The following is a 24,494-nucleotide window of genomic DNA, read 5'->3' on the forward strand; positions in this document are numbered from 1 at the left end:
CTCCCCGTAGCATAAAGTTGCATTGCATTTTGTGCAGAGCACTTTCAAAAATTGGAATTGCGGACGGATGTCCACATTTTGTGCAGAAGTATGCACTCTTGAAGTGCTTGGCTGTGATGAATCCGTAGGAGCAGGAGCGACTCTCATCCTTCGGCATTCCTCCCGAGCAAGATTTACTGGATGAAGGGTCCTCAGATGCTTCATCATGCTCGCCGTTCCGCATGACTATTTCTTGTTTGGATCCCCACGAGACAGCACTCTCTGGCAGATCATGCAAGTGACCAAGGTGGCATTGGTCTTTGTTTGCCCCTCTGGATATGTGAAAAATTTCCACACCACAGATGAAAACGTGGTGGGCGTGGTGGCTCTTCCAAAAATTCATCTTCAGATGAATGAGGAGATACAGGAGATGCCTGCTGCCCTGAAGCCATTGTTTTGTTAGACAAAAAGTTAGAGCTAAGTGTAAACTTAGTCCAAAAAAGCTTCTTTTCTGCAAAGAGATGCTCCTCCAAAGAAGGTCAAAGAAGAATGATTGAAATGGGTGGGGTCTTTCAATAGTTAGAACAGGAAGTGTAATGAACCAATCAAATCTCTTTTTTCAGGTCACATGGGATCCGCGCACCGTGCGCTTACGCAGCACGCACCCAGCGCGCATCCGCGAAATTGAATTAAAAAAAAATATAGGATTAAATGTAACAATATATTACTTTTATGAGTAGTTTAGAGTTTGTGTTCAATTAATATTCACATAAAATACATATATATATGTTTTTTTAAATGTTAAATATTTCGCGGGATTCGCGCACCCACCGCGTCTTGCACACACATGACGCATCACAGAAGCGCGCAAGCATCGCGTAATGTGCATCATACGTGTCGCGTATAGGCTTGGAGTCGCGTACCGGTCGCATTGTAATCGCGCACCAAACACGTACCCAACGCTTACCGTACGTGGATGCTTACGCGTACGGGTCGTGAAGGGTGCGCTTAGGGTGCGCGGATCCCCCAAAAATGGAAAAATAAATAAATAAATAACGTTTTGAAAATATAGTTTAAAAAATATTTTTTAAAAATATAAAAATATATTTTAAAACATTAACAATTTTTTTTTAAACCCAATAAAAACAAATAATATTTTTTAATTTTTAAAAGAATTAATTGAAAAAATATGTTAAAAAAGGTGATAAAAATGAATTTAAAAAAAACATAATTAAAGGAATTGACAGACTGAAATAGAAAAATTCAGAAATCCAATGAAAATCATTAAACATCATAGCTTTAGTGATAAATTATAGATAGGAATTAGCATTTAAAAAACCTTTGAAATTCACTGAAAAAACCATAGGTTTCATGCACGTTATAGTTAGGAATTGGCATTCATCATCATCATTAAAAGCTTTATTTCGGTTCAATGACCATAAAAGCGGCAATCATTATCACAATAGATAATACAAATAAAAAATCTTAAAATATAAAGCCAATCCAATCATTTTCGAAATAACACATTACATTCAAGATGAGCAGAAAAATGTTTGGCAGGATAATCGATTATAAAAATTTCCTACGTGATAACCAGACAGAGTTGAGGAACCGGGAAACAGCGAAAACTATCAGAGGTTTTGTGTCATATTTTAAAATTCTCATTGCTTTTTCGCATTCTCTAAAACCAAGATTATTGCAAAGGGGCTTGATCCAGCGTTTCCTTTGGTGTAGATATATTGGGCAGAAGAAAAAGACATGTTTTTCATCCTCAAGTATGTAGCTACAGGCCGGACAAGCAGTGGTTTTATTGGCGTCCCATCCAGATGTAAATGACCTGAGCGGAAGACAACCCATTCTCAATTGGCAGTAAAGTTTCCTTGCGGCCGGTGGACTGACCAGGTCTAAGAATTCCTCTTTCCTGTAAGTATCTTTAATTTGGAGGAACACGGCCGTCAGCCTGCCGATCTTAGGGTTTTCATACAGACACGCAAGGTGATGATTTTTAAACTGTTCGACCAATTTAGCTTTGGGTAGGGCCAGACATGAGGCCTCCGGAGTAGACCATAATTCTGGAAGGCCAATCTTAGTGCAAGAATCCCTGACAAATCTCAGCCATGGAATATTCTTGCTCTTGAGTTGGGACCAGACTCCCTTAAATTCCTCACGATAAAATCCCAACTCCTCATTTGACCATAATCTCTTCCAGTATAACAATGGACGCAGCATTACCACTTGTTCAATGGGTAGTAACCCACAATCCAGCCTGATAGGGGTCAGTGGGGAGCTAGATGGAAGGCCCAACATGCTCCTCACGAATGAATTTTCTGACCCAGTCAAGCTGTGTATTCTGGTGTGGCCCCACAGTTCCGCTCCATATATGGAGGCTGCTCTTACTTGTGTCCGATATATTTCCAAAGCAGGGGACACTGGTTTGGAGACCGAACCCCTGAATACTTGAGAGATTCCCCCGGTGGTTTGTGCAAGTTTTAGCACGGAGTTTGCAACTTGGCCACCCCAGCCAAAGTTTTCCTGTAGTAAAATCCCCAGATAGCTGAATGTGGTTACCCGCTCAAGGTATACACCATTCAGGACTGGGTTTGGCCGTGTGTGTTTGGGGGGATTTAGAATCATATATTTGGTTTTGGCCAAGTTGATCTCTAAGCCTCTTTCTGCACAAAAATCCACAAAGCCATCCAGGATGCGTTGGATGCCGGTTGATGTGCGCGATAACAAAAGAGTGTCATCGGCGAACATCAACGCTGGCACCAGGCCTGTGGCAAGTCTGGGCGCATCAATGTCCCTAATATCTGCCAGGTGCTTAATAAGCCCATTGATATAAAGACAAAATAATGTGGGTGCCAACACGCATCCCTGTCGGACTCCACGGTTTACAGGAAAGCGGGACGAAAGTTCACCGTATTTGCCACATCTAACCTGTGCAAAATTTTTTGTGTGCAGTCTGCAGATAATGTCCAGAAGATACAAAGGGACATTAAGAGCCAGGAGCACCTTCCACAGTTTTTCACGCGGAACCAGGTCGAAGGCCGACCTCAGGTCAACAAAAATGAGATAGAGGCTGCCACCCTCTAAACTCACGGTCTTCCAATGTATGACCTGAAGTCGGAAGATCTGGTCCACAGTGGAGGTGCCCTTTCTAAATCCTGCTTGCAGTGAACTTAAGATGTTGTTTTCAGTCTCCCAGGCCTGGAGTCTGTCCAGTATTATACGCCCAAACAGCTTCTGAGTGATGTCGATTAAGCTGATGGGCCTATAATTTGAGGGTTTTAGGGGACAGCCTTTCTTAAATATGGGCACAATCTCCGCTCCTAACCATGACTCTGGTGGATCATTTCCCGACAGGATGGAATTGAATAGGACACAAAGGTATGGCACCCAAATCATAGGTTCAGAGCGATAGAGGTCGCCCGGGATTTTGTCCAATCCTGGAGCTTTGTTTGGTATTAAGAGATGAATAGCCCTTTCCACCTCCTTTATGGTTATCATCGTTGAGGCCGCGCATTGGGTGATAGATCCGGGAGAGAAGATAGGCAAAGGAGGAGTATTGGTATATGTGCTTGAGTAGAGACCTCCATAATGTGCTTCCCATACAGCTGGAGCTATGTTTGGGAATGGGCTCGTTCCTGCTTCTTTCCTCCCCTTGCTCACGGTTGTCCAAAAGCCCCTGAAATCCTTCGCTATTAGAGTAGATCTTAATTCTTCCCAAATATCAGACTCCCAGCATTTTTTGGCCCTTTCTAAAGTTTGTTTGTGTTTGACCCTAGCTACTTTAATCCTATCTCTATCGAGGGTTTTGATGGCAATAAGTAGCTCGCTCTTCGATTTCCTGCACTCAGCAGAGTACCACGGTTGCCTTTTAGGCAGATGGGGCCTCACGGGCCCTGTCAGGCAAAACGCCTTCGAGAGTTTATCTACTAACTGTAGGTGGTTGCCTGTGGGTCCGGCTGCATGTACAGGTGGTAGACGTGATGATTCCACCTCAGACATTTCCACAAGATAAGGAAGAGCAAGGCTATAGATTTCGGAGATTTTATTAGGGCTTGCGGCAATGTGCGGCCATCTCACCCTTCGTTTGTTGTTGGATAATATGGGGTGTTGTGCAGTGGTGGGTGGTGGTACATCATAGGTGCTCATGCCCCAACAGCCTGGTTTAAAGGTTATAACCAAGGCATTGTGGTCGCTATCATTGCGATCTAACACCCTAAAGTCAAGCACCTTATCCCAAGATCTAGTTTCAATAAGGATATAGTCGAGAATGGAAGTATGACCTACCCTATTGAAGGTAGCTCGACCAGGTCTATCAGAATCAAATCTCCCATTACAAGCCCTCAGTGACAAGGAAAGTGTGAGAGTGGAGATTTGAAGGGCCAGAGGGGACCACGCTTTGACCTTTGGAATCATAGGATCAGGGATATTTCTGTATTCATTCTCTGTGTTTAGATCGTCCAAGGCCGACACACAGAGTGGTTCGTATTGGCAATTGAAGTCGCCACCTACGACCACGGAATAATCTGAGTCCAGGGTCAAGATAAATTTATTGAGCGATTCCATAACCTCTGATTCTCGGCCACCCTGGGAAGGTCTCGAATAGACATTCAGAAGAGCCAAATGAATATTATTAGGCAACACTAGAAGAATACATTGAATGTCTTCCGAGTTGGTGTATATCTGCCTTGCCACGGCGCCCAGATGAAGCGCTACCCAGGTGGTAAGACCCCCTGAGGGTCTGCCCCTACCACTAGATACAGCCAATATGTCAAAAGATGCAAAGCCAACCCTGTGCGAATTTTCCAATGCCCAGGTCTCTTGCATCAGGCAAATATCAAAATCGTCTATAAAGACACCCCAGTCCTCGCAGTCCAGTTTGCTCTTGAGACCTGCCACGTTCCAAGATAGAAAACAAGGGCTCGACTTTGGTTTACTAGGGGATGGGATCGGGTCAGCAACAGGGGTAATAGCGGATGAAGAACTCAATGCCCTCTCTGTAATTTCCCACAAGGGCCTATTTGCCAGCCCTTCCATTTCTGGCTTGTTCCCTGGGGTTGGGGCCATTTTCGCAGTATTAGGGTTCAAACGTCTGAACAGGGTCGGTCTGGACCTTGAGATGTATTATAGTCAAGGGGTAATAAACCAGCCCTATCAGTTCGCGCGAAGTCCACCCTTACCCTATTTGGATTGATAATACTGGGATGATGGAGACCTGGGTAAAAATAGGTGAGGGGGAGAGCTCTAATTGCTGAGTGATTGTTAGAATTAGGGCCTGGCTGAAATGTGCAGATGTGTCTGACCGTGTTTGTGTTCCTGAAATTGATGACTATACAATCTCCCTGTACATCTTTGGCTCGATGTCCAACCCAATTTATTCGCCTGGCGAATAACATCTCGCTTGAGCACGGTTTCGGGAGTGGTTTGTGGCAATTTAACCAATGTATACATTTGTTTTTTAAATCAAGAAATGACTCCCTTGATCCTTGGTTCAGAGTGGGGACACCAGCAAGGATCACCACATATGGAGCCGATTCGGGAGGAAGATCCAGACAGGGTAATTTCCGGTCACAGGAGAGCTGTAACTGCTTGCTAGGGGATTGGGGGAGCCCGGTAGACTTAGATGGTGAGGTGTTAGGTATGTTGGGAGTTACAGTGCTCACTCTATTTCTGGTGCTCCCTATGCTAGCTGAAGCATGGGCGGCTACTTGGGGGACAATGAACAGTCCCTGACTCTGGCCCTTGCCTAGGGCAATTGGTTGGTCTACAATGGTTGTCTGGGCAGTTGGTGAGATTTGGGCAGAGTTGCCGGGGACACCAGTCCCAGCAGGGCTAGCTGTTATTCCCCCTCTTCCCTCTATGCCCTTAGAATTAATAGCTGAAGCAATCACAAGTTCAAGATTAGTAAGACCATTTTCTAGGGAATCGAGTCTGTTACAGATGGGGCGACAGATTGCAGTAAAAAGCTGTTCCATCTTTTGCCAAAAATCATAGTTCTGTGCGGGGCTTGGTGGTGCCTCTAGGCAGTCAGCCATCAAGTCTATAGTAGGTGCAGGTTCAGATGCCCCCTTGTTACACCGCTTTTGCACTTTGGATCTTTTATTAGTCGACGCTGGTGGGCCACCCCTTTTGCGTTTCACCGCCTTTTCAGGCATTTTAGTAGAGGTGGCATCGGGGCGGATGGAATGGCCAGATCTGGTGGTGCCTTCCGATATCGCATCAACTGAGGAGACTGGGCGACGAGAATCTCCAGGGTCAATCACAACACAAACACTGTTATTTGCTGGAACATCCACGCACTCATTCCCACTCAAAGGTGGGACATCTGTGCGGTGGACTAATACAGGTGTGTGTGTGGATGCTGCCGGTGATTTAGCAGAAGCAATGTTACCCAGAGAGGAGCGCTTGTCAAGGACTAGTTCGAGAGACAATCTTTTCTCTGTCAGTTCAATTTCCCTCTGTAGGACAGATGCAGCTCTGGTTATAAAACTGTCCATAGTTCCAATTACTCCTGTCCCAATCACAGACTTCCGGCCCTTTCCGGCGCCGGCAGTGGCCATGCTCAGATGTTAGCGTAAGGAGATATCAACAAAACAGCTCGCGGCTAGGAAGGAAATGTTCCAATGGCACCCGAAACGGGGGGATTAAGTCTTATGGTCTTGGGCAGCTATACAGTGCAGTATTACGACATTCACTGGCGCACGGCTCACCTGTTTCACAGCAGAACCAAGAGGGGTGCCCCGTCCCGGCCTCAGTCGGTCTCTGACGGGCTCAGACGGGCCCGCCCTTGTCCCGGGCTTCGCCCGCGCTGCGATCCGCGCTGCGGATTGGTGTGTGCAAGTAAATATTGTGCCGTCAAGGGGCGGGTCCAGAGGAAGAGGCAGGCAGCAGCAGCAGGAAGCGGAGGGCTGCTGGGCCTCGCAGTCCTCAATGCGGTGTACCAAGGCAAAAGGTCAGTTTCCACCACGAGCGGCTCCCGCGAAGCGGGGGCCGCGAGCTTTTAACCGGTGTCCAGGTGTCCAGGGGCGGGTCCAGAGGAAGAGGCAGGCAGCAGCAGCAGGAAGCGGAGGGCTGCTGGGCCTCGCAGTCCTCAATGCGGTGTACCAAGGCAAAAGGTCAGTTTCCACCACGAGCGGCTTTTAAAAAACCTTAGAAATTCACGTTATAGTTAGCTGGACATTTCCCTCATACAAAACCCTAGAAATTCCCCCATTATAGTTAGTTCAGCTAACTATAACTCGCGCCCCCGCAATGCACTGCTGATGACGTCACATATTACATCACTCATGACATGGTCAGTGACATCACTGATGACATCACTGATGACATCTCAAATGACATCACTGGTGACATCATTGATGATGTCATCCATGTGATAAATTAGTGCATCTTCTCACACCCTAATTTAACCATTGATACACCAACTCAAAATTTCAGACGTCCGTTCTCAAAACCATAGATACTCCAATACCAATAACTACATACCCACTCATTAACTCTTAGGTCTACATACACCTCCACTCACTCACCTGTACAGTCACTCTGTACAAGACTATCATATGCATTTATACACCTACATAGACACTCACACACCACCAATCATCCATAGAGGTACTCTCACACCTAGTCAGTCATGCAAATAATTAATCATACTCCCATTTACTCACCTATGCAGTTATACATACTCAAGTTCACTTACTCATAAAAATAGTACCACATTCTTACACTCTTATACAATCATTGATACATGCACACACTCATCCATACAGCCACTCTCACAATCACACACTCTCACATATACCCACTTATATACTCTTACACGCATATATACTGCCTTTCGCATATGTAGTTAGTCACATATGTACCACTGAGATATACATTCAATCCCTAACACACCCATACATGCACTCACTCAACCATACAGTTCATCACAGATGCACTCTTAAAAACCATGCACCCATAGAATCACCCACTCACGCATCTATGCATAGAGTCACACACACCCTACCCACACAAACACTCAGGCACCCATACAGATACTCAGACAACCAATCAATAACCCATATAGACACTCATATAGCTATTCACAAAACCATGCAGCCACTTATACACCTACACACAGACTCATACAGACATTTACACAGTTTAGTCACTAGTCTGCAGTAAGATACATTTAATGACTCACTTATAGAGTCAGTTACACACCTAGAAAATCATCCATTCACACACTTGTACACCCACTCATTCTTCCACAGGCCTTTCACTATAAATATATAACACATATTTAAACTTTACAGAAGCACACAGTCACTGCATGATGTCATCAGTGATGTCATTTGAGATGTCATCAGTGATGTCATCAGTGATGTCACTGACCATGTCATGAGTGATGTAATATGTGACATCATCAGCAGTGCATTGCGGGGGCGTGGGTTATAGTTAGCTGAACTAACTATAACAGGGGAATTACAATGGTTTTGTACGAGTGAAAAGTCCAGCTAACTATAACGCCCCTGAAACCTGTGGCTTTTTCAGTGAATTTCTAGGGTTTTTTAAATGCTAATTCCTAACTATAACGTGCCTGAAACCTATGGTTTTTTCAGTGAGTTTCAAAGGTTTTTTAAATGCTAATTTCTAACTATGCCTAAAGAGATAGGACATGTGAAGAAAGAAGACAAAACGCACAGAAAGATATAAAAGAAATGCAGAAAGAAGCAACAGAAGTCCTCAAAGAAGAAGAAAAGTGCAGGAAGAAGGATAACGTGCAGAAAGAACAAACAGAAGAGCAGAAAGAAGCCTTGTTACAAAATCATCCTGTACCCTCAACTTTTTCAGATGGATACTGGTGGTAACTGAGTCTGACTAACCAGCCCTAGAGTCAGTGCTATGTTAAAAGACACTCAGAATACAGTGAAAACACCTACATACACTAGGGAACACTATGCGTTGGGGTCCCCCTGTGATCAGCATGACCTCCTCTGTAAGCCCCTAGTATATAATAGGGCAGGGTATTAAAACTACCTCTTAAAACGCGCCACAGGGCGTGTTTGCACACGTCACCTCAGGCCCCGTCCCCTCATTTCCCCACTGTGTGAACATGCCCTGTGGCCGTTTTACGTTAGAAGATTAAGTCCCCTTGAATCCTGAGGGTCCCTAGGGTCCAACTAGACCACTAGGTACCTCCAGTAAGTGCCACAGAGCTGCGTTGCAGAGTGATGTAAAAAGGGGCACGGCCTAGACCACCTCTCTGCAACGCAGCGCAGTGGCGCTTACTGGAAGCATCTGGTGGGCTATTTGGCCCCCAGGGTCCCTCAGGATTGAAGGGGAATTATTTCCCCAACTTAAAACGCGCCACAGGGCTTGTTTGCACACGTTAACTCAGGCCCCGTCCCCTCCCTTCACCACTGTGTAAACACGCCCTGTGGCCGTTTTTAGTTGGGAGATTAAGTTCATTTGAATCCTGAGGGTCCCTAGGGTCCAACTAGCCCACTAGATACCTCCAGTAAGCGCCACAGAGCTGCGTTGCAGAGAGGTGTAAAAAGTGGCACGGCCTGGACCACCTCTCTGCAACGCAGCTCAGGGGCGCTTACTGGAAGCACCTGGTGGGCTAGTTAGCCCCCAGGGGCCCTCAGGATTGAAGGGCAATTATTTCCCCAACTTAAAACGCGCCATAGGGCGTGTTTGCACACGTCACCTCAGGCCCCGTCCCCTCCCTTCCCCACTGTGTAAACGCGCCCTTTGGCCGTTCTAAGTTGAGAGATTAAGTCCCCTTGAGTCCTAAGGGTCCCTAGGGGCAAAATAGCCCAGTAGGTACGTCCAGTAAGCGCCATTGCAGAGAGGTGTAAAAAGGGGCACGGACTGCACCACCTCTCTGCAACGCAGAGCAGTGGCGCTTACTGGAAGCACCTGGTGGGCTAGTTGGCCCCCAGGGTCCCTCAGGATTGAAAGGGAATTATTTCCCCAACTTAAAACGTGCCACAGGGCGTGTTTGCCCACGTCACCTCAGGCCCCGTCCCCTCACTTCACCACTGTGTAAACGCGCCCTTTGGCCGTTATAAGTTGAGAGATTAAGTCCCCTTGAATCCTAAGGGTGCCTAGGGTCAAACTAGCCCACTAGGTACCTCCAGTAAGCGCCACAGAGCTGCGTTGCATAGAGGCGTAAAACGGGGCGTGGCCTCAGAACACCTGTCTGCAACGCAGCTCCCTGGCGCATACTGGAGATACCTGTTGGGCTAGTTGGCCCTCAGGGACCCTCAGTATTGAAGAGGAATTAATTCCCCAACTTACAACTGGCCAGGGGGCGCGTTTTCAGAGTGCTGCAAGGAGGGGGCGTGGCTTCCGGCGCGACGCCGGTCTTTTATTTATTTTATTTATTTAAGACGGAGGGCTGTGTGGCCCCCCTTCTTTTTCTAATTTACTGGCCCTGGGGACCCCATCCCCCAGGGCCTGCACTGCACCCTAATTTTTTTTTGTTGAAAAAAATAAATTTGGCCCTCCCAAGGCCTTAATCGGCGCCGGGAACCCCAACTCCCGGGTCATGGCCTTTTTTTTTTTTTATTCTTTAGGAGGGGGTTGCGTTGCCCCCCTCCTCAGGCCACTTATGGCCCCGGGGACACCATCCCCCGGGGCCGGCCTTTGTTTTTTATTATTTTTAAAAAATATATATTTATAGAAACACCTAGGACATGCTGGACAAACCGTGTGTACCTATCACCATGACGATTTGCATGATATTCATTAAAAGGCGACTATGCATAGAATGAATCCATATTCCTGCTAGGGAAGCTCTGACGTGTCTGACGCCCTACCGTGCCTAATCTTGGCGCCCCCGCCGGTGGGTACTCTCCAAGTAGACACCCTTGTCGTTTATTTATACAAACATGGGTAGCTATTGACGGGCACATTTCATATACACGCACACCAAGCCATTCACAGGGGATTCGACAAAAATTCGACCAAACTATGCAAGAAACCCCCCTCACGGTTAATAAAACACAAATCCACCGCCGGATGTGTAATACTTTTATTTTACTCTCTGGAAAGGAGACGAACCTCACTTTAGAGTCACAATGTATTGCATATTATATTTCACGCCCCGGTTCATCTTATATCACACTTTTTGGTGCATAGTTTATACCATATACTATATCTAGTTTTCATTTTCAATCGTGCTCTCAGGGCTATGTTCTATATAACACTGCGTCCACCTACCCTTTTCACAGGCATTACATTTTGCGATGGGGGGTGTAGGGTCAGGGGGTGTTTCTGCCAAGTGAGCCCGGAGTCACAAACGTCCTCTTCTTCCTGAATAAAAGTGAGATTATGCTGCATACTTGTTCATATTTTAAGAAGTTTGCACATTTTAAAAACAACAAAGTTCCTAATACCCACCTTCTCTGAACAGTTAGCTTTCTGCCCCATCCACCTCCTCCCTATCCTCTGTTGTCTGAATCCATGGACTAGCCTCCTCCCTCCTGCCATGCATGGTCTGATGTGCTGCCACTGCCCTCCATTTAGCATGATGTACCAGTCCACTCCTCCTGCCTCCATTGCCAAATTCTATGGCCCATCATTGACCTCCTGCTTAGCCTCTGTGCTTAGCTTGATGTCCCTATTCTCCTTCCCCCTGCTCCATCCTTTTTGCCCACCATGTTCCGTGGACCTGCCACTCCTATCTACTCTGAGTGTTCTGTTGAGCTGCCACTCCCCTCCCTCCTGCCTAGCATTGCCAGATGACTGTAACCAGTCCCTGCTACCTCCACCCTGCCTGTCCACATGCCATGCCCCTATCCCCTTCATCCTGTCCTCCATGGTCCATTTTACTGCCACAGCCTTCTGCCCTCCCTGGTCTGTTGTGTTGCAACTGCTCCTCCTGCCTGCCCCGCGCGGTCTGTTGTGAGGCCCCTTCCCCTGAACTCTCCTGTCTGAGCCCAGGTCCTGACCCTCCCTTCTATCCTCCATGGTCCTTTGTGCATGCCCCTGCACCCTCCTTCTTGCCCATCATAGCCATTGTACTGCCACTAACCCTCCAGCTTGCCATGCATGGTCTTCTGTGCTGCCATGGCCCCTCCCACCTTCCCTGTGTGGTCAGCTAGCTGCCCCTGACCCCCTCCCACCTTCCCTCCATGGTCTGTGTGTATGCCATCATAGTCTCATTGTTGCTCTCCATGGTGTGTCTTGTTTCTAGTGCCCATCCTGCCTGACCTCCATGGTCACCTTGCTGCTCCTGCCCTGCCCCCTTGCCCCCAGCCCTCTGTTTCCATGTGCAGACCCCTATTCCGTCCCTCCTGGCTTGTCTGTTCCATTGCAATGCCCCTGATCCGTCCCTCCTGTCCTTTATGGTCTGTTATGCTGCGGCTTTCTCTCCTGTCTGTCCATTATGATCAGCTAGCTACCATTGCCTCTTTCCCCTCTGTTCTCTGTTGTCCATGTGCATGGTCCTGTCCCCTCCCTATTGCTTTCTATGGATTGTTGTGCTGCACTCCCGTCCCACATGCGCTGTGTGGTGTATTGTGCTGCTGCAAACCCTGATGCCTGCCCTGTAGGGTCAGTTTGGTGCACCTCTCCATGTCCCTCCTGTCCTCTGTTATCCGAGTCCATATCCCTACCCCAATTCCTCCTGCCTACCGTGATCCAATGTACCATACTTGCGAACATTTTGAACTTGGTAAGAGGGAGATTTTGAAAAAAACGGTGGTATTGATTTTCCCCTTTGAGTTACATTGAAAAAGAGGAGATTGTAGACAGGAGACAGATCAAATAAAGCCCATTTGAGCTTAAAAACATTGGACGTTTCCTAGCTGAAACGGGTCTGTTGGCATGTATGGTTGTACTACCACTGCCTCTTCCTTCTGCCCACAATGGTCTATTATATTGACACAGCCTCTCTTGCCTGTCCTGTATTGTTGGCTCGTTGCCCCTGCCCCCCTTTCCACTGCCCTCCATAGTCTGTTGTGCTGCCACTGCCCTTCCTTCCTGCCCAGTGTGGTCAAATTGTTGCCTCTGCACTCTCCTACCTGCCTTCAATGTTCAGAGTCCGTGCCCCTGGCCTCAGCCTCTCAACAGTATCCCAATGAACAACTAGATTGCTAACATTCTATATTTATTACAAAAGTGTGGAACGCCTGACGTCATCTTGATGTAATCAAAACTGTAATACCTAGAGTATTTCCTTTAGAAATTACATATATGAGAGGGTCTTATTTGCATCAAAATTATGGTTAGTGCTCTAAAAAACTAAAATGAGGACACATTTTCTGAGTTTTCAAATAGCGACAAAGAACTTTTAAATTATTTGCACGAGTAGTTGTTAACCTTACTCCTGCTCTGTCACTCCAGCTGTCTAGCCTCGTGTTCCCTGTAATAACATACAAGCACAACACATATATATATATATATATAGAACAGCCACGGCGTGTATTGAGCGTAAGACTGTAAAGAGTATGTGTAAGCACTTACGTTTTCATCATGCCACATTTGTGCTAATGAAAAAGCCACAAAAGCCAAAAATAAATCATAAAAGACATAACCTGGTCTTCATTGGAAGTGTACTGAGCTAAGCTTGCGCCTCATCCTACAGCATTATTGCCTTCAAACAAGTATGTAAAGAAATACTAATCTCTGAGAAGGGTCCTCAGGTATAGAAAGTGTACACTCTGCTGTGAGTAGCCGTGCAGTCATGTAATCTGAGCCTCTTGAAAGCTCTAGGTGCGCTTCAGCCCGTTTGAAAAACAACGATCTAAAGAATGCAGTAAAGGAATATCCACAGAATTCAAGCCCTTCAGACCGGCTCTGTTATGCGCTCCAGCGCGTGTGCAGACAAACAAAAGCAATTGCCCTTCCTGATCTGAGCCTTTCAGCCTGATCTGAGCCTTTCAGGCGGCTCTGAGACGCGCTCCAGCACGTGTGTTTTACATAAACAACAAAAAAGAGAAGCAGGGGAAAAGACGTGATCCGTGCCACTCAGACGGCTCTGAGGCATGCTCCAGCGCATGTTTAAACCTGTTACAGGTATCCGATGAAGTTTTGTAGGATGTTTCTTCTGAGCCGACTAACGGCTCCAGGATGCGCACAGGCGCGTTCGATTCGAAAAAGACACGAGAGTCCAGGTGCAGCTTTCGTAAGTGACAAGCACAGAGCCTCCTGTAGGTGGTGCTTAAGTAGGTCTCAGATACAAAGCCAGTTGAGGCCCCCCACAGGATTATGGGAGATGTAGTGCTGATATACTCATGCATTTGTATTTGATTCATACATATATGCCTAAATGTATCCCCAACTTCTATCCCCGCCGTAATATGACTCACACTCTTCAGGCCCCAAAGGTGCCCTCCAAATCAGGTGTGTAGGAGACACTAAATTTCAGGGGGGGGGACAGGGACAACCTTGTGGACTTTCCAGGGACCCTATACAAATTATCCGTTGCGTGAGACCGTGCGCCCATTAAACAAATACAATTGTATTGTTTTTAAGTGAAATATTGAGAAAGGCGGGCATGTAGTCACAGTTTGCAAGTATGCTTTATTTTAATTTACATTCACAAAGTAATTAGACCAAATGTGGAAGAATCATGTATATTTTTATAGTGCTACTCCAACTTCACTCAAACTCAGGTCTGTGATCTGCATGGTACACACATTCTTTGCAGCAGGTTCATTAACCCTCCAAGCTACTTTATGATGAGCCAAAACTTCCACTATACAAAATTCCGAGCTCTCACTAGGAACATTAATCACTAGAGTTATCTTGGCATTTTTATTGTTGCATGAAAACTGCCTGATGCACAAGGAAATTCATGTGCTTTTAAACCAAAAAATATTTTTAAACAAAGGGCCCCCAACTAAAGTCAACGCCAGGTGCAGCTGCACTGGTAACACTGCCCTAAAGCCGATCCTGCTCCCAGTAATACGGCAGGACAAGCATTTCCAGAAATGGGATCAGAGCTAACCTCATAGCCATTATATAACGAAAAAGATCTATGTAAGTGGTGGGGTGTAATACTTCCCCCAAATTCGAGCAATCAAAACAAATTATCAGATTTAAGGGAGAGTAGACTTTTCCCCAGAGAACTTTTGTAATTTTTGGGAGCAAATTTCTAAAACACCGCAGACCCTTATTGGACATTCATAAAATATTCTGGTACTTTCATAGTGCACCAGGGATGCCTGACTTTCCCTAGGAGTAGATCTGATTTGTTTTTCAAATGTCTTAAGTCAGAAATAACTTCCAGTATACCAAGGTCCTCATTTTTTCATGGGTTAACTCCTTATGCCAAGGAGTACAATCAATATGACAGTGTCAGAAGTTTACCATGGTTGCTTCCGCCACAGTCATGAGTACCTCTAAAAATTCCCTACAACACAGCTTTCCAAACTTTTCATGTTGGTGACACACCTTTAGCGAATCTCCACCTAGTGACACGGTAATGCGAGCGAGTGAAGTGAGCGAGCCTGAACCACTTAAGGGGGGTTCGGGGGGGGTTCTCCCCCCGTGAACATTTTGTAAAAATAGTGGGCAAATGGTGCATTTTCAAGCAAATTTGAGAAAGCAGGAAGGTTAATAAAGCAATTGTGAATCTGTTCTAACAAAGACAGTGACTGGCAAAACTGGGTGTAAGCAAGGTTACGTTTGTGCCTGAAACAAGAATATAATGATGCACACATTGACACATGCCCCAGTGATTTACGGCACAAAAAGTGCGGGTGCACGCACTGCCTACCCTTTCAACCATGCACAAAGTCCGCCTGCTGCCTTGCTGAATATGAGTTATACAAACATCCGTTCAGGAAGGGGGAATTGTGAGTGGTAAAACAATCATTCAACTTATCAGCCGGTCTCTGCGCATTGAACTCAGGTGGGACAGCTTTCCTCAGCGCAAATTAACTGCATATAAGAGATAAGGACAAAAACATATATGTCATAGAAATTGTAAATATCCAAATGTATGGGGACCCAACATATCTCACGGAAATCTTTCATTGATTTTGTTAAAAAAAAACAAAAGGATTTGTAATGTAACACACATACATTTCCAAAACATGTTGTCCTTTATGAGTAACAACATGTAAATATGTGCAGGAATGAAAAAGTTTGAATGAAAACAACAGCACTTACTATTTTATTGAGATGAATGAGGTGGATAGTATGAACACAGCTGGTGAATATTTGGTGGAATATTAGAAAAAGACATTCGCGTTTCATCATTAAGTATTTTTAAGCTTCCACATTTCAGTGTCATGTTTAATTTCAGCTAATTCTTCTTCAGAAAGTGAAAAGTTCCCAGTTGCAGTTGAAAGAAATGCATTTCTTATGCAATCATTATTTTTGGATTTCAAGGTTTGTGAAGTAGTGATGAAGGTTCTGTCCGAGCAATGTTAAATGGTCAACAATCAGCGGGCTGATATCACATTTCAGCGGGCACTCAGCAGTTTTGAAAAACATTTCAAAATTTCCTTCTTTCACTTTGCTTTCCCAATTTGCTCTTTTGTCTCTCATAGCACAAGAATTACAAAATTGGAATAAAAACAACAGCACTTGTCTTACTATTTTAATGAGATATATGAGACTGATAGGATGAACACAGCTGGTCAATATTTGGTTGAATATTAGATAAAGACACTCGCATTTCATCATCAAGCATTTTCAAGCATCCACGTTTCAGTGTCTTTAAGTTTGTCATCGTTGAAAAAGATACTTCACAAATGTATGTAGTAGAAAACTGCAAGAGAATTTTTAACGCTTTTGTACCTATGTTTGGATGCATTTTTGTAACACGAATCCAAAAGCTGTCTAAATCACCCTCAGCATGCATCATGAACATACTATGTTCATTTTTTATTTCAGCTAATTCTTCTTCTTCAATTAGTGAAAAGTTCCCAGTTGCAGTTGAAAGAAATGGATTTCTGATCCAATCATAGTCTTGGATTTCAACATTTGGGAAGTAATGATAAACTTTCTCTCCGAGCAATGTTAAATGGTCAACAATCAGCGGGCTGATATCACATTTCAGCTGGCACTCATCAGTTTTGGAAAACATTTCAAAACTGCCTTCTTTCACTTTCCTTTCCCAAATTATTATTTTGTCTCTCAAAGCACAAATTTGATCTACTGCTGTTAAGATATTTTCTCATTTCCCTTGCATACTGGTGTTAATTTTATTCAAATGTTCAAATATGTCAGCAAGATATGCCAATTTTGTGCACCAAAGTTTGTTTCGAATTAGACCGCAGAATTCGTGCTGCTGATTGGCCTCAAAAAGTTGAAGCATCATTTCCCACAATTCGTATACACGACAAAGCACGCGACCTCTTGAGAGCCAACAAAAGTCTGTGTGCAGTAGGAGCTTTGTAAACCTTGCCCCCATTTGTTCACAAATATGAGCAAATATTCTTGATTTAAGAGGTCGGCTTTTAATGTAATTGACCATTTGAATAACTTTGTCCATAACTTCCCTTAATTCACTTCCAATGGTTTGCGCGACTAGTGCCTCACGATGTAAAAAGCAATGAGTAAATATGATATTTTCATTTTCTTTCTTTGCTAAAGCTACAAAACCTTTTGTTGAGCCAACCATTGAGGGTGCACCATCCGTGCATATCCCGACACAATTTAACCAGCGCAAATTATTTTCCTTCATGAAGCAATCCAAAGTTTGAAATATATCCTCAACTCTAGTTCTCAATGGAAGTTCTAGGCAACACAGGAATTGCTCAATAATTTTGTCAGTATGAATGAAACGTATAAAAACCAGTAATTGAGCTAACCCACTGACATCTATTGATTCGTCTAGTTGCAATGTAAAAATCATATTGTCGTCTTGAAAAATATCCTTCATTTGCAGCTTAACGTTAGCAGACATATCTTGAATCCGTCTTCCAATTGTGTTATCTGCCAAAGGGATTTTATTAACTTCAGTCTAAAATTCTGGCCCAAACATTGTTCGCACAATACCACAGCAAGATTGCCTTATGGTGGTTTCGGCAACAGTGTGTGGTTCCTTCTTTTTGGCAATTATTTGAGCAACCAAGTAACTTGCCTTTTGAGTAGGAGTGGGTGGAATTTGCGTAATCGCGTTACGCAAATCTCCGCGAAATGGTTAAAAATCTCTGCGAACACGCAGAAATTCCGCGAACACGCGGAATTGCTTGTTCGCGATACTTTTTTCCTGTTCGCGATCGCTGTTTGCGTGCTCGGGGTGAAATATCTCGCGAACACGCATATTGAGAACGCGAACAAGCAAAATATTCCGCGAAGTCGCGGAACGCAGATTTTTGGGCAATTTCGCGTTCTCCGCGGAACGCGAAATTACCCAAATTCCGCGAGCCGGACGGAATTTACCGCCCAGGCCTACTTTTGAGCTTTCTCTGATGTCTTCATTCTCTTTGTGAATGATGCAGACTGCTTCCTTATAGATTTTGCAAGCTCAATAAAGTATTCTATTGGTTTTTCTGACAAATGGCTGTGTTTTGTGGTAAAATGGCGTTGTAATTTATTTGGTACCATACTTTCATTTGCAAGTATTTCCCCACAAACTAAACACTGGGGACAAGGATGGTTTTCATTACCAGAAAATGTGAACCCCAGTTTCATATAAGCTTTATTATATAAACGGGGATTGGCGATTTTCCCTTTACACTTCTTACGTACTGAGACAGACCGTTCAGTTGTATCTTGGGTACTTTGCTCAATAGCTGCTACATTTTGTTCTTCGCAAAAGTTATCGTCACCAGCTTTTCGCTTCCGAATTATAAACGTATCCATTTCGAGTGGCTGTTTGCCTTCCGGGGGAAATGAAGAAATGTGGAAATCTAGAGATAGGAAGAACATGAGATACGAAGTTTAACAATCGTACGCCTTGCTTACAGTCTTCATTTTCTCCAGTAACATTTCAGGATTTGAGTAGTAGATAATCATGTGAAATTATAGCTCTGAGCATAAGGTGGGACAGAAGTAATAACTGCATTGACGCTGGCTCTGGCAGACTCAGGATTCCAAGTGAGCTGTCCAGAACCCACTATTATATTCCATCCTTTATCAGAAGGCCCTTACATTTCCATGCCATGGTCTTCCCCGCCAAACTAGATTGCTTACTTTCCTAAAACACAAATCAATGTGTCGTTTTTAATCTACTTATTTGAACTGGAAGCAATCAAGAGATAATCACATAAACAACCACATATTGCTCTGCTATGACACTGAAGCCTTTTTGACTGGATCAGACACAGGCAACCTAAATGCACACGGAAAACATGCCATTGAAGGGGGAAGCAGCACGCCAACATTGCCCCTGGAAAATTCTAATTAAGTTGGAGGACCACGTTTCTGAAACCTCTAAAATGGTTGGGAAATCAAACTGTTGCCTAAGCTGTGTTGAAAATAATGGCTGACATCTTTCAAGAATCTAGTTCTAATCCAGTCAATCATATCACAGGACTTAAGATTATTCTATAAAACAATAAAGAAAACACAAGGAGATGGTGGGCGGAGCGCTGAAACTTTACAGACACTCACCCCCAGTCACAGATCTGGGTTGAATCTATCATCATTCTTTAGTTCACTTCGCCACCACAGTGAAGACCCAGCTATATGGCAATGAATTTGCTCTGGAAGAGTAAGCAGTAAACACAGAGATGGAATCTCAACCAATTGTGAAAGTCAGAAATATAAACAAAGCATTTACTTAACAGCAAAAAATAACCAAAAAAAACAGATTGCTTGAAACGTGACTTTCCGAATGTACAGACAACCAGAGTGCTATCTTGATGGCTAACTGAACAACTCTAGTTTTACAGTTATATTCACAGACCTCTCAATCCAGCATACAGTAAGCATGTAACACAGGTTATTTGAACATGGTGTTTCAAGTGCGCAGCTTTAAAAATGATTGCCTAGATTAGAATTAGAGAAGCCGAACTGGGGCAGCTTGCGTCTGTGACTACACTCACAGACTACAAACAATGCCTGCATTCCACGAAGGTAAATTTGACCCCAGCTTTTATTCGAGCACTAAGTAATTAGAAGGCTTTTATCTCATGTATGGAGAATGTTTATGAGCTCGAATGGGGGTCGGACACGCTTGAAATGTGAGGAATATGGATAGGCGTACCCATAAAAATGAGCTCCATCTATGACAAATGGCAAAGATTGTCTGGCTGCACAGGCAACTTGAAATGAAGAACCAAACATCAGTCCTGTAACTTCAAATTACTCTCATGTCTTCTCTAGCCAAAGAAAAAAGGTGGCTGTTTGTTTAAGGCACATGGTCTAGAAAACAGAGCTACTGTCGCGACTCCCTCACCTAATGTATATTTAACAGAAAAGAAGCGTGCTCTTCTTAAAAGGTGTAAGGTTCGACTATCAGCAGAGACCCAGTGGAAGAGTGCAGTATAAGTATAAGATTAAGACCCCGCACCACACCCTTGCCAGGCACAGCTGGGCAGCAGAATAACATTATCCAGTGATGACAAGAATCGAACTAAAGCAAGTGATTAGTGAGAGTAGCACAAGTGCTGATATTGCACATGCCGAGTCCTGGGGAAAAGAAGCAAATAGTTACTCGGAGCACTAAGCTGGGAAATCTGGGACTGGAGCGCCTGGCGGGGGGGGCGGTGTGGGGTGTGTGTGTGTGTGTGTGTCTGTGTGTTTTTGTTTGTTTCTCGGCGCTGGGCTCGATAGATTTTCCCTGATTTTACCATTTCTATCTGTCGGCGGGCGAGTGTTACATCATAGCTGCCTCTTTGCTTAATGACAGCTTTTTCAAAGAAGGAGGTCTAGTCCTTTTTTTTTGCAGTCATCTGTTCTTGCTTGACCTTGAAGTGGGTGACAGTCAGCCTACAGTGCCCTAACCAACCGAACACAGCAACACACCTCGACTGCGCAGCCTGTGCCCACTGTTTCATTTGCATACAGACAGAATAGCTTTGAAGTGCACTGATAAAATCTCGTTTTGCAGAGGTGTTTCTTTTGCTTGCCAATAATGATTTTCTTTTTCTATACTTACATATGACAACAGAATATTGAAATGATCTGTGTATTTTAAATGGTAAACATATATGTAATGCTGCAACCCATGCCAATGGTAGCCTATCTGGTGGGCATCAAGACTTCAATTATACCTGTCCTTATTAGTGCCATGCCTTCTTCCTTCGTGTGCAGCTTCAGTTTCGGAGATGAGAATATTGTTGATAACTAACTGCATCAGGTCTATCAAACTGGTCTCCCATCAGTCCTGTAACTTCAAATTACTCTCATGTCTTCTCTAGCCAAAGAAAAAAGGTGGCTGTTTGTTTAAGGCACACGGTCTAGAAAACAGAGCTACTGTCGCGACTCCCTCACCTAATGTATATTTAACAGAATAGAAGCGTGCTCTTCTTAAAAGGTGTAAGGTTCGACTATCAGCAGAGAGCCAGTGGAAGAGTGCAGTATAAGTATAAGATTAAGACCCCGCACCACACCCTTGCCAGGCACAGCTGGGCAGCAGAATAACATTATCCAGTGATAACAAGAATCAAACTAAAGCAAGTGATTAGTGAGAGTAGCACAAGTGCTGATATTGCACATGCCGAGTCCTGGGGAAAAGAAGAAAATAGTTACTCGGAGCACTAAGCTGGGAAATCTGGGACTGGAGCACCTGGCGGCGGGGCGGTGTGGGGTGTGTGTGTGTGTGTGTGTGTGTGTGTCTGTGTGTTTTTGTTTGTTTCTCGGCACTGGGCTCGATAGATTTTCCCTGATTTTACCATTTCTATCTGTCGGCGGGCGAGTGTTACATCATAGCTGCCTCTTTGCTCAATGACAGCTTTTTCAAAGAAGGAGGTCTAGTCCTTTTTTTTTGCAGTCATCTGTTCTTGCTTGACCTTGAAGTGGGTGACAGTCAGCCTACAGTGCCCTAACCAACCGAACACAGCAACACACCTCGACTGCGCAGCCTGTGCCCACTGTTTCATTTGCATACAGACAGAATAGCTTTGAAGTGCACTGATAAAATCTCGTTTTGCAGAGGTGTTTCTTTTGCTTGCCAATAATGATTTTCTTTTTCTATACATACATATGACAACAGAATATTGAAATGATCTGTGTATTTTAAATGGTAAACATATATGTAATGCTGCAACCCATGCCTATGGTAGCCTATCTGGTGGGCATCAAGACTTCAATTATACCTGTCCTTATTAGTGCCATGCCTTCTTCCTTCGTGTGCAGATTCAGTTTCGGAGATGAGAATATTGTTGATAACTAACTGCATCAGGTCTATCGAACTGGTCTCCCATTGAGGCTGTAGTGGCGCTGGAACAATTAAAATGCACCATTTGCCCAACGTTTTTTTTTTTTTATTCTCTGGGGAAGATTTCCCTTCCACAAACCCCTTTTATGTCAATTAGGCTTGTTCTCGACATAACTTCCACTTTTAAAACTTTTATGCGCTACCACTTTTAAATATCAGCAGCCACCACTGTCTACAACACATGAACTGTCATTAAACGGAGGGAGTGAGCAACAAGGGGACACAAGTCCACAACCAGTACATCTGATCACACCAGTCAAGCCACAATTAATCCTGTTCAGGGACAGATATGCCACACCCACCGCACAGTTTGAGGTGGCACAGACCTTTTAAAATCGTAATCTCATCTGTCTAAAAAAGAAAATATGCTTTAAGTCTGCCTGTGACCTAAATGAGTGCCTCCCACTCGCAGCTTTCCAATGCAGCCATGCTTACTGCTCATGTAGCCAGCGGCAATCGAGGGAATCTGCAAGGCACTCAGCTGATTATAATTATTCATGTCTTCCAGACCGCTTTATCTATTTGCTGCAATTTTGGCTAGTCAGAAAGCCGTCCCTTAAGCTTTGCAGAAGTTAACTTAGAGTTTGTCCTTGTTCAAAGGGGTGTAATTGCCGATATATGTGTTACTCTCGTCTTCATTGATTGATTTTTGCTCACTAGAAAGTGTCACGCATAGTCATTGAAATGGCACTCAAATTTAGACTGAAATTATGAGAATGTAACACATAGCAACCTAAAATCTTAGCAGCTATGCACTTTTCTCTCCACAAGCTCTAGGGCCCCTCCAGCACTGTGCACTGGTGGCGGTCCCCTGGCCTTGGAACTCCAGACTGGCTCGGGGGGAGGGGTGGAGGAGTCAAGGAGGCCCCTCACACCGGGGGCTGGACCCCCAGGGACTTTGAGGGGTCCCGCAGTGGACAGGCACACACACCTGGAACAGATCATTGCAACACATCACCGGGAAGAAACACCAGGCTTGCTAGACACCTCACTGTGATGAAAAACCAAAACACCACATCAAAAACAGACTGAGTGACCACAAGCTTAAACAGAGGCTGGGCAGCACAGGTCACACCGCAAACCAGAGGACATAATCTACCAACCGTGAGTCTTGGCAGAAAGAGGGAGGTGTCTTCTGCTGCACTGCCCTGCCTGCAGCGACACGCAGGGCACCTACTTTCCAACATTCGGCGAGAGAAAGAAAGCTTTTGCTAGTAAAACCGAAAGAAGAAATAAAACTGCATCATCCTAGCAACGTACCGGAAATAGCGCGAGAGGAGGAGAATCGGTCCATGCATGGCACCAAAGCGCCTAAAACAAGGGCTTCTGGCGCCTGCGGTGACCACAGGACAGGCTAGCTATCATATAGAATTTATATTATGGCGTGACTTTGGCAACAATTTCTGACTTTCCAAGCCAATGAAGTATCTTCACTGGTCAATGTGACTCACTGTGTGGGTCCATGCTACGTGCGATAGGCCATCCCCCAACACTCCTTCGTGTACTAAAGCAGGCACTTTCACTGCACTCCAGGGCACTAGCACTGTACAACGGTTATACGGCAATCTAAAAAGTTGGCGGCTACGAAGGAGTTCCAGAAAATAAACACCGCAGTGCGTTCGAGAATATGGAACCCTTTATTTCTTACAAACGCATACGAAAGAGCTTTGTCGCGCTAATCGCAGGGCAGGAAACAACTGCTTGTGGCAATTATCATGCAAAAAAAAAGACAATGCAAATAGAGCGCTCAACAGCAAAAACAAAGTTACAGGCCGACAACCTTACCGGGTACCTGGGATGGGGCTCTGTGGTCACTGCTTCTCCAAGGGAACACGGCCGCGTTCTCCGCTCTCGCTCGCAAAATGCTTCTCCTTCCACCGCCGCGTTCTTCGCACTGAACGCAAACGCAACGTCTGAGCATTCCACTAACAATCTGCCGCGCAGACGTCATTGGCGCGCGACACACCCACACATGGGACGCGACACAGTACTGTGTCGCGACACACAGTTTGGAAAGCTGTGCCCTACAATATACAAGAGTCAGCATTTTGCCATTGGCACCCCATATAAAATGAGTACCGGAAATCTTATGACAAGAGTTACCTCAAATATCAGTTATGTGCTTCATGTCAGGGCCTTTGGCCAGGTGTGGTGGCCTGTGTTCTGTGTCTGTCCCGCTGGGTATGACTGGGTTAGTGGCTTTCTCAGTTAGACAGCTCGAGTCCCCACAGCC

At 44.9% G+C, this 24,494-nt stretch overlaps 1 protein-coding gene across 2 annotated transcripts in view; it reads right to left on the bottom strand.

The window, feature by feature from the left end:
- LOC146798451 (prolactin-releasing peptide receptor-like) overlaps window positions 1-24,156 on the bottom strand; it is a 374,165-nt gene extending 350,009 nt beyond the window's left edge. Inside the window, exon 1 of one of the 2 annotated variants that reach the window (XM_085627973.1) lies at window positions 24,054-24,156. The gene's annotated coding sequence lies outside the window, so the exon portion shown is untranslated. Of the gene's footprint in view, window positions 1-24,046 lie in introns of both variants that reach the window. The other variant, XM_085627971.1, reaches the window with a different exon arrangement.
- Window positions 24,157-24,494: the final 338 nt, after the last annotated feature.

This window comes from Triturus cristatus, chromosome 9 (genome assembly GCF_964204655.1).
Source record: "Triturus cristatus chromosome 9, aTriCri1.1, whole genome shotgun sequence".
NCBI classification, from domain to species: domain Eukaryota; kingdom Metazoa; phylum Chordata; class Amphibia; order Caudata; family Salamandridae; genus Triturus; species Triturus cristatus.